Consider the following 9,152-nt stretch of genomic DNA (forward strand, 5'->3'; position numbering starts at 1 on the left):
AATCTCCATAAGCGATTTCCAAGCAATAGGATAAGACAGAAATTGAGCAAACCTGCCAAGAAAAATGTGAATAATTGCACCAAGCCATTGAGAAAAGTAGAAAAGTTTAGATGTATCAAATAAACCTGGCTGAAATTGCTGTTAAAGGTGTTTCAACCAAAGTTCACAGGTCTAAATACTTAATTAAAAATGCTTTATTTCAGTTTATCTTCATTAGTTTATGTTGACATTTACTGTAACTTCTGTAATTTTAACCAAAGACGTTTTCAGTTTGAATAATCACATATTAAATGAAGTACTGTATTAAAATAAAAAAAATTATGTATCATTTAGTAACAACAAAATATGACATAGAAGGAAGGTTATATGAATATACTGTAAGACAAGGTATTTTCCTATCATATCTCAAGTCATATAATATCATATCAGCAGTTTATCCATCAGTAAATAAACTGATAGCATGCACAATTATTTCAATCTACCACATTTTAAGCACAGCTTTCTTCATGACAGGAACACAACCTAATCACTTATCTTTGCAGAACACCGAGTCTCTCAGGAGCTAATTAACATCTTGTCATGGAACAAATGAAGTCTAAATGAAAACTTAACAATCGTGACAGTTTCATTTAGCATTTTATTTTTGGCTTTCTTTGCATGAAAACACATTCGTTACATAACTGAAAAAAAATGACAGTTTTGGGTGATACAATCCAAAGATTTATTTTTAAACAGTTCAACATGACTTTCAAGCCAGATAATGTTAATGATGTGCCAATTACAGATGATAGATTGTGTTAATATATTGTTTATCCTGTAAAAATAAGATGTTCATAAATAAGATGCTCATTGATTATGCCAATATTCTCTGTGCATTTAAAACCAAGAACAGAATGTCCATTTTGGCCCAAAAGGTTGTGGAAATGTGGAACAAGCTACTTAGACTGCTGTTTATGCTGATGTTGACGTTTCTTTCAAGAAACAGCCGGACAAGATCATTGGATCAATTGGCAACTAAGTACAGTAGCAAACAAGCTACAGAGAAATTATGGCTTGACAGCCTCCTTTCATTTGTAACTATTCTTATGTCCTTGTGTTTCTGAACTTTTGAAAAAATAATTAACATCATTCATGAAGGATACCATGCCACTGATTTCTTTCTGGCAGCAATAAGAAATACTTCAACATTAACAATCAGCTACAGTATATGTACGATAAAGTGAAAGCACATGTGGGAATCAGCTAATAACAGAGAACACCTCTGGCCAGCTTAGTGCTCCAGACATGAGAGTCTGTTATGTTTACCTCTAGGAAGCTTTCGGATGAAAAAACTGTGTTCCAACCATGGCTCAAATGCAGGATGAACTCAGTTAAAATAATAGAGAAAACCTTGTTGTGTCTTCTGTTCAGAAATCACACTAGGCTTTTCCACAAGTCCCAGGTTAGTGTAACAGCACGGGAACTATTTCTAACATTCACTCTAAGCAGGTATTTACTGTATAGACCGGCCCCCACATTTATCATTTTCACCAAAAAATGTAAAACCCTGTATTTAAAGTAGTCCCAGTATATGTAGTGTATATTTCCATGCTGTAGTGAATTAAGCTGATTTTGCCCCCAATCAAGTTGATTGTGTTAAGGTGAAGTGAAATGTAAGAAGTGCCTCTTAGAGGTTTTGTAGGGAAGTATATGTAATATACTTGTCATACAATATATCTTTAATATGAATACAACCTGTTACATTCATAAAGCTTTGATAAAGGCCTTTGCATAGAAAAGGCTTATGAATATAAATGCACTTTTCTCTCAACATGGCAGTGTAATAATGAAAGTGGAATTAGAAAACTGGGAAGCAAACAGTGTAAATAGACATAAAATTAATTATCTTCTGGCGTATCAAAACAAAATGGGGATTTTGTTTTACTCTGCTAAAATGAAGAAAAAAACATTAGAAACTCTACAAATTCAGTAGTACTTGCTCTTTTATGCACCTTCAGTATGTTCTATGGCATATGATAAAAGTAACAAATAATGTAAATGTAATTATATAATATATACAGACATTCACTTTGATAAGAAAAGTAATTTCTTCAGCAAAGATTTATTTCCTAAAAGAGCAAATGTGGCACTTGAGCTTTCAGCCTAATTGCCACGGTGTATGATGCAGGTTTAGTCTCTGAGGAAGCTCTTGCTCTGAGATTGTGAGATTGGCTTCTCCCTGAAAAGTGTCATGAAAATAACTTGAATTAAATTTTGAAAATACTAATTTAATTTCAATGAAGAGGGTCCATACCACTCTGTAATTACCACTAAATATTTACTGTCTCCCCCCTCACCCTCTAAAGAAAAGTACAGCATATCCAGTAACTGTTGAGAAAAAGAACCAATCATTTCTAAATTCTGTCTTCCCTTTTGGTTTGCCCATTGCATCGTGAGCACACTCTTGATTTCTCTTTTCATGGTTGCATATAGAGAGATTCACAAGAAAATAACTAATTAACTTCTCTGAACATGCCTAGTGAAGAAGAGCAGAGCTAGATAAATATACTTCACCTACCATTCAGAAATAGATACTTCCGAAAGATGCTGAATCTCTAATGCACGTACTTACTGTTGTGTGCATTGTCCTGCATTGCAAGGGGCTTAGGAAAAATGTGGTCTTAGTATCCTCAGCCTCTGGTCTACATGCATAGTCCTATAAATGTGTGAAATAATAGCAGAGCTTCAAGATGGCAACAAAATCTCTAAAAATTGCTAAAAATGAGAAACTCTGCATAAAGGAATTCAGGACATAGGGAATTATTTTTGAGATTCTTTTCTTCTGCTGTTTTTTATGTTCCTTGAGTAGATATTGACATAAACCTCCTCTCTTGTTTAATTGTTTTAGTACTTGCCTTGACATCTTTGTAATGAAGCTTTAAAACGATTAAATATTAAAATGCTGTTGTCATTTCTGGAGCACCTGGATTCAAGCGCCTTGGAGCAAATTCAGAGACCTAATTTTACAATGAACTCAGTAATGAAAAGGTTAAGGAATTGAATTTGGCTGGGTTCCATGAGAACTGCTGCAACTTAATTTTAAAAATTAAAGATTACATTGTCCTTATTTGCATACTATAATAAGACTGATTCCAACTAATTTGTATGAATCCAAGCATGCAAGATCTAATTAAATCTCCTACAATTTGTATAAAATGATAGAGGGCCTAATTTTTGTTTAATGAGACTTGATGGCTAAATTCCGTTATGCTGCTGTAGGTAATGGGCTTACAAATGCCACTTATTATGTTAGTTTTATTGCTCAAAATGATAAATCTGCATAAACAGTATATGTTTATTTTACTTGCATAAAAAGGACATTTGATGGGTGATGAAAATTCAATTCTAAAATCCAGTTATGTGCCTTTCAGCTCATATTAATGAGTCAAAATATATAAGTAGGGTAATTGCAACACTGTTCTAAGATTATCCTCAGCTCCAGAATGTCATTTGCATTTCAGGATAGAATAATATACGGTAGGTACTGTGCTAAAAAATCATTATTCATTTTAGACAATCAGTGTCAAACTACTTAAAACAGCAAAAGTCACACAATATTCTTTGTCTCTAAAGGCCAGAAATGCTGCTACAGTATGTACAGTATCTGTATTGCCAGATTTTCTCTGGGCCTATTATTTTTTTTAGTTCCCAGCTTTATTCTGCTAAGAGACATTGTCATTCATGAAGTTTTGACTTTTGCTACGCTGCTCCAATCTTGTTAGGAAGCACAACCAGCGGATACAGTGTAATACATGCGATATTTAACCATTTATTTTGGTTAACCGCTTGTTAAGGCACAAAATAAACATATGACTAAAACAGGCAAAGTAGTAAAAACATAAGATTACAAACAAGGAGAGGCAATTTAAAATGTCTGCCCCATCGTATTAAGTGATTGATCTCAGGATCTTCCATCTGTGATAAGAAAGAAATGTATTCCTGGTAAGGGTCAGAGTAACCTGAAGGCTATCCCAGAACATATGATGTAAGGTGGGACGGCGGCCTGGACTGGACATCCAGTTCATCGCAGGGCACACACGGGGACTGTATCAAAACATCGAATAACTAAGTTAGTAGCAATTTTGAAGGTGGGGAGGAAATTATAGGGCCCAGAAAACCAGAAAATATAGAAACCTGTATGAACACAGGTAGAACATGGACACTCCAAACAGATGGTGTTTCACTTCAGAAACCAAAGCCAGGACCCCTGGGAAGCAACAGTGCTAATTGCCTTGGCCACTGTGTTGCCCATTAAGTGATCATGCTCTATATAAATAAAACATTTGATTGTGGGGGGGAGATCAGATAATCAGGTCCTCGTTTCTAATAAAATAAGATGCCTCTAACTCTTTTTTTATTTCTTACATGAATATCAGCACCTTGGTTTGATTTTTGGTGCCCTTTGCCACTTACCCTTCTTAAGCTCAGCAGGTGCCCACGTTGATTCCCCTGTCATTTTCAGATGTGGTATAACCTCTCCTAAAACACTAGAAATTGAGAAACAGCTAGTGGTCACCGTCTTAGTGTAAAATTGCCCTTTAGGCTGTCTGTTATTCACTCTATGTTTTGCTGTTGAGCCTGACCTTCTCCTCTGAGCTGGTCCCACAGCTCCCGGGTCTGAAAGAAATCAGAGTATCCATTAGCACAGATGTAAGTGTGGGCACTAGGAATAAGGCAAAAGCTGAAAGATAGAGAGATGCAGAACTACAGCTTGGGAATAAATAAGGGGTGTAAAAGTCTATACTTGGCACAATGTTATTAAAAGACTAAGCATGATTTAAAAAAAATATTTTAGTAGATTTACTATTTGCTAAAAAATAAGTGCTCCTCATAATGTAATTCATTTTTTTAAATGTCCAGGAAACTGGATGATTTACTCAGACTCACAAAAGCATAGTAAAATGAGACTCGACAGTGTGAAGATTATATTTCTAAAACGGGGCACCACCCATCGTTCAGGCAGCAGATGCCAATGCTCACTGGCTTTCATTTAGTTTTCTTCATTTTTACTCAAATTAATTTTTGCTTGCCATCTTAATTGGAGATATAATGTGCACCGTTGGTCATAAAACAAAAAAAACAACAACTGCCAACGTGATTTCAAGTGAGGACCTTTCTGAATAAGTTGCCATATTAGTTTTAAGTCTCCAAAAACACAGGGGAAGTGCTAGTTGGTCTGCATAAAAACAGACCAGTTCTGTCTGTCATTATTTACTACCAATATACCTGGGTGATTACTGAATGAATCATTTGTTTTATTATCATTTGGAAGATGCCTCACAAGATACCTAATTAAGTGCCGACTGTGAAGACAGGAAGGTCTGGACACCTCATGTGCCCTCTCTCAGCATGACCCAAGTGGCAGCATTTAGTACAGGCTGGCATTTCTGCAACATTGTAGAGACATTTCACTTTCTTGCTCCCTTAGCATGCCTCCCTGGGCAGCAGCATCAAGTCTTTGAGTCATAGGCGAAGAGTGTACGTGTACGATGATGGCCTCAAGGCTGTCACTGCGAGACGTGAGAAGTTAAACTCAGGTAAAATGGTTTTAAAAAAAATCACACGGCACCTTGTTTCGCCCCTCTGCTCTGCCCCCCCTCCCTGCCCCCAGTCCTTCTGGCCCACAGCTTCTGCCAAAGGGCTGCGCAAGCTGACAGAACCTCACGGTGCTGTTACATTATGCATTAAAACACTTTGAAGAACAGAGCAAAGCTAAGACATTTGAAGCACAACCTTGAAATTCGCACTTGTAGTGTCAGTTTTTATTAGAAAAAAAAACATGAGCAATCAGATATTGCCTGTCTTTAAAAAACTGCCTGCTGTAACTTATGTCGTATTCTCATTTCCTTATCAACAACACAAATAGGATTTTAGAGTCAGTGGCTTTTAGAAACTGACACTAAAGGTGATCAGAAATATTGTTGACATAGATTTGCAAATAACTTTTTTACTATAAGGTGAGTAGGCATTCAGTGTCTCTAAACTTTGGTTAACAAATCTGTCTTCTGTCTATTCAGAAGGCATGTCGGATTTGGAACCTGATGTACCTGGTTAGATACAGTTGTCCATCACTGCAGATTCTGTGAGGCGCTTTGGAGAACATGCACTGAATACACTGACTCAGGCTGATAAGCCCAAGGAAAAACTGACACATTTCACATGGCTTTTATATGTGTTCCTCATCGCAATCGCAGGTGCTATAATGGTATCTCTTTAAGACAAAAAGGAAAAAAAAAAGATTGCAGAGTTAGTCTACTCAGTTACACAGTAATTGTAATTACCACAGTAATCATGAACAAATGTAAAGCTGCACACAATGAAGCTCAATAAAAACTTAACTCTTAGTCATAGAACAAAAGCTTGGTTATTATTGTAAATACAGTATCATAACACATGAAGCCCTTGTGTAAAAGCATGACCATGAGGTATTAAATTTCCCTAAAGTAATTGAACCAGGAAAATTATTCCCATAACCTGGAGATGCTGGGATTCCTCCACTTTTAGGGAATTTTGCAGATGGTCATAAAATAAACAAGCAAAATCTTACAGCCCTATTAATCCTAAAAACACTATAGGTCTGACAAAAATAAGAAAATTGAAACTATGATAATAGTAAACTTAACTTTATTTATAAGAATATTGCTTGGCAAATAATTAATTTCATAGCCTTTGCGTTACATCTTCAGGAGAAGATAACATTAAAACTATCTTAAAGATCAGTGTTCATACAGTACTTTTCATTCAAAGTGTTCCAGTGCTGTTTTTAGTTGGTAACCAGAAAGTTTAAAGAAAACTATATAAAACTGTTAGATTCTGACTTTTCAAAATGCTGCAGTTTTTCCCATTTTTCCAGCTTCTTGCTTTCCTTTTGTTGATTGTTTCTAAAATTATGATATGTTGTAGCTTCTTAGCTAATGAGATCTCATTTGATGGTTCTCTGCTTCATTAAACAGACCTGGTTTGAGACACTTCAATTCAATTACATATTCAAAAACATGAGGAGTCATTACTATCTAGGCTATGAATGTCAGTTTCATAGCATACTACAGTATATCTGCATAAAAGAATGCACATATTTTTAATTATCAGTACAAAAAAGAGTACTTTCATTAAGGATTGACCTGCATGTGTGCAGCATTATACAATATACACTTATTTAATTATATAATGTTTGTGACATATAACTTAAATATTTTATATGAACTTACTTGCAGTTTATGCACTCATTGATCACAAAAGCTTATTCTAGAATATTTTTCTTTCCATTAGATTCAACCAGTCATTTTGAACCAGTCATTGAAATAGAAAGAGAAAAACCACTGGGGCCCTAGAGACACATACCTTTTTCAGAGAGCTTGTAAATAATGGAGACTCATGGACAGTGCTAATGGTTTTCCTGCCAGACAAAACCTCTTTTCTTCAGAAACCACATCCACTGTGATGTGAATTTTTGGTTTAAAAAAAAAACAAGACTTCTGTTATTAATATTTGAAAGAAAACAAAATACTGTATAAGGCAGGGTGACATTGCAGTTAGGTATGCTGTCTCCCAGCTCTTCGGCCCTGGGATTGATTATGAGCTGGGGAATCTTCTGTATGGAGCTTGCAAGGTGTTTTATTTGTGTTTTATGGCTTTTTACTGGTTGTTTTGGTTTCTTGCAACATTTCAATGACATGCTGGCTAGGTTAATTTGTGTCTCTAAATCATGGCTGTTCCCTGCATTGGCCGACTTAAATAAACAAGCTCTTAACCTTTTAACAATTTCAGGTTTTAGCATCTTTAGAGATAATGTTAGAATTATTAATTACTTTCTAATTTTGTAAATAGGATTCTCTTCATTGAGTGCTTGAGAGAACACCAAATTTAATTAATCTGGATCCAATTAAATTTTAATTACTTTTTAATTTTCTCATTGAACAACAGTCATGGACTACTGGACCAAAAACAATTTGAATTGATTCTTAACAGAGTAATTTTGATTACCTAGATGTTAACTCCTGCATTCCCACGCAATTAAAATTGAGCTTTACCTATGGTAAAAAGCCAGACCACAATATGGGTAATAATACTGACTCTTATTTTATTAATAAAACAATCAGAATCCTTTTTCTTTATTACTGCCCTTATTACCACAACAGGAAACTTGAAACATGACAGGTTAAAAATGTTTGCAGTGGTGGTATTTTGTCTTTGAGAGTGGATCATTACTACAACTGCCAAATGACACAAAAGGCTCTTTTAATCCGTTCTACCGCATAATCACAATCTGATCTCATTTTAGAATTTGACAAAATTGTCATTACACTGCCTGAAACTGCCATGAAGAAAGGTTTCCCAAGAACAGGGTTTAAAATTCTTCGACAGTTTCTCCCATCCTGTACAATTCAGCATTATTACCGCCTGTGTCAGTGACCCAGGCGAATAAATACCTCCAGTCCACAACTATCATCTGTAATAGAAACATAATTTCAAGCAAGCTTAATCATTGTAGAGCTCTGTTTGAGATGGAACTATATTTCATGCTAAAATATTTTCATGTAAAGGAAACAGACTAAGGAATTTAATAAATCATGGTAATGTCAGTGCAATTTTCTTTCAGGTTTTAAGTAATTGTTTCTCAAAGCATGTATAGTGCTTCCAAGCTTAAATTGCATACTCTTCATAACAAACAACCCTGCTCTCCAACATTGAAGTTTCTAAGAAAAGATGTATTGCTCCCCTTAACAGTGATCCAGTTTAAATGGCTTTTATTACAATTGGCTTAAACTGGTTATATATCTTCTGACTAAGAGTCTAAGCCTTGGGATGTTAAGGTGTGTGTGTGTGGTATTGCATTTTGAATAGCTTAAGTCTATGAAAGCCGATTATCTTGAAATTAAATTACACAGCAAATCACATACTGTTCCCAGAGGATTTAATGTTGCTTTCCTTCAAAAACATTTCCATATGCCCATAAGGAAAATTATTTCTGTTTGTCCCAGTCTGAAAAACAACCCAAAATACATTCTCAGTATACTGTAGATTTTCTGCAACAGTTCATAGACAAGAAATGAGAAACGCTTCTTAATGATGCAAGTTCATTTCCCAGTGTTGATCCTGCTGGAAGCTCCTCT

The 9,152-nt window shown here is 35.3% G+C and overlaps 1 long non-coding RNA gene across 2 annotated transcripts; it reads right to left on the bottom strand.

The window, feature by feature from the left end:
- Positions 1-639: 639 nt before the first annotated feature.
- On the bottom strand, positions 640-7,469 carry LOC148655293 (uncharacterized). Of its 2 annotated transcripts, none has more exons than XR_015941405.1 (5): positions 7,381-7,469; positions 6,087-6,250; positions 4,623-4,656; positions 4,453-4,526; positions 640-2,218 (listed from the first exon to the last, which is right to left on the bottom strand). It is a non-coding gene; the product is annotated as an uncharacterized LOC148655293 (long non-coding RNA). The 2 variants fall into 2 exon arrangements; XR_015941404.1 differs by lacking the exon at positions 640-2,218 and adding an exon at positions 3,796-3,954.
- Between the last annotated feature and the right edge of the window lie 1,683 nt (positions 7,470-9,152).

The sequence above is a fragment of the Lepisosteus platostomus genome, chromosome 9, assembly GCF_059453375.1.
Source record: "Lepisosteus platostomus isolate fLepPlt1 chromosome 9, fLepPlt1.hap1, whole genome shotgun sequence".
NCBI lineage: Eukaryota > Metazoa > Chordata > Actinopteri > Semionotiformes > Lepisosteidae > Lepisosteus > Lepisosteus platostomus.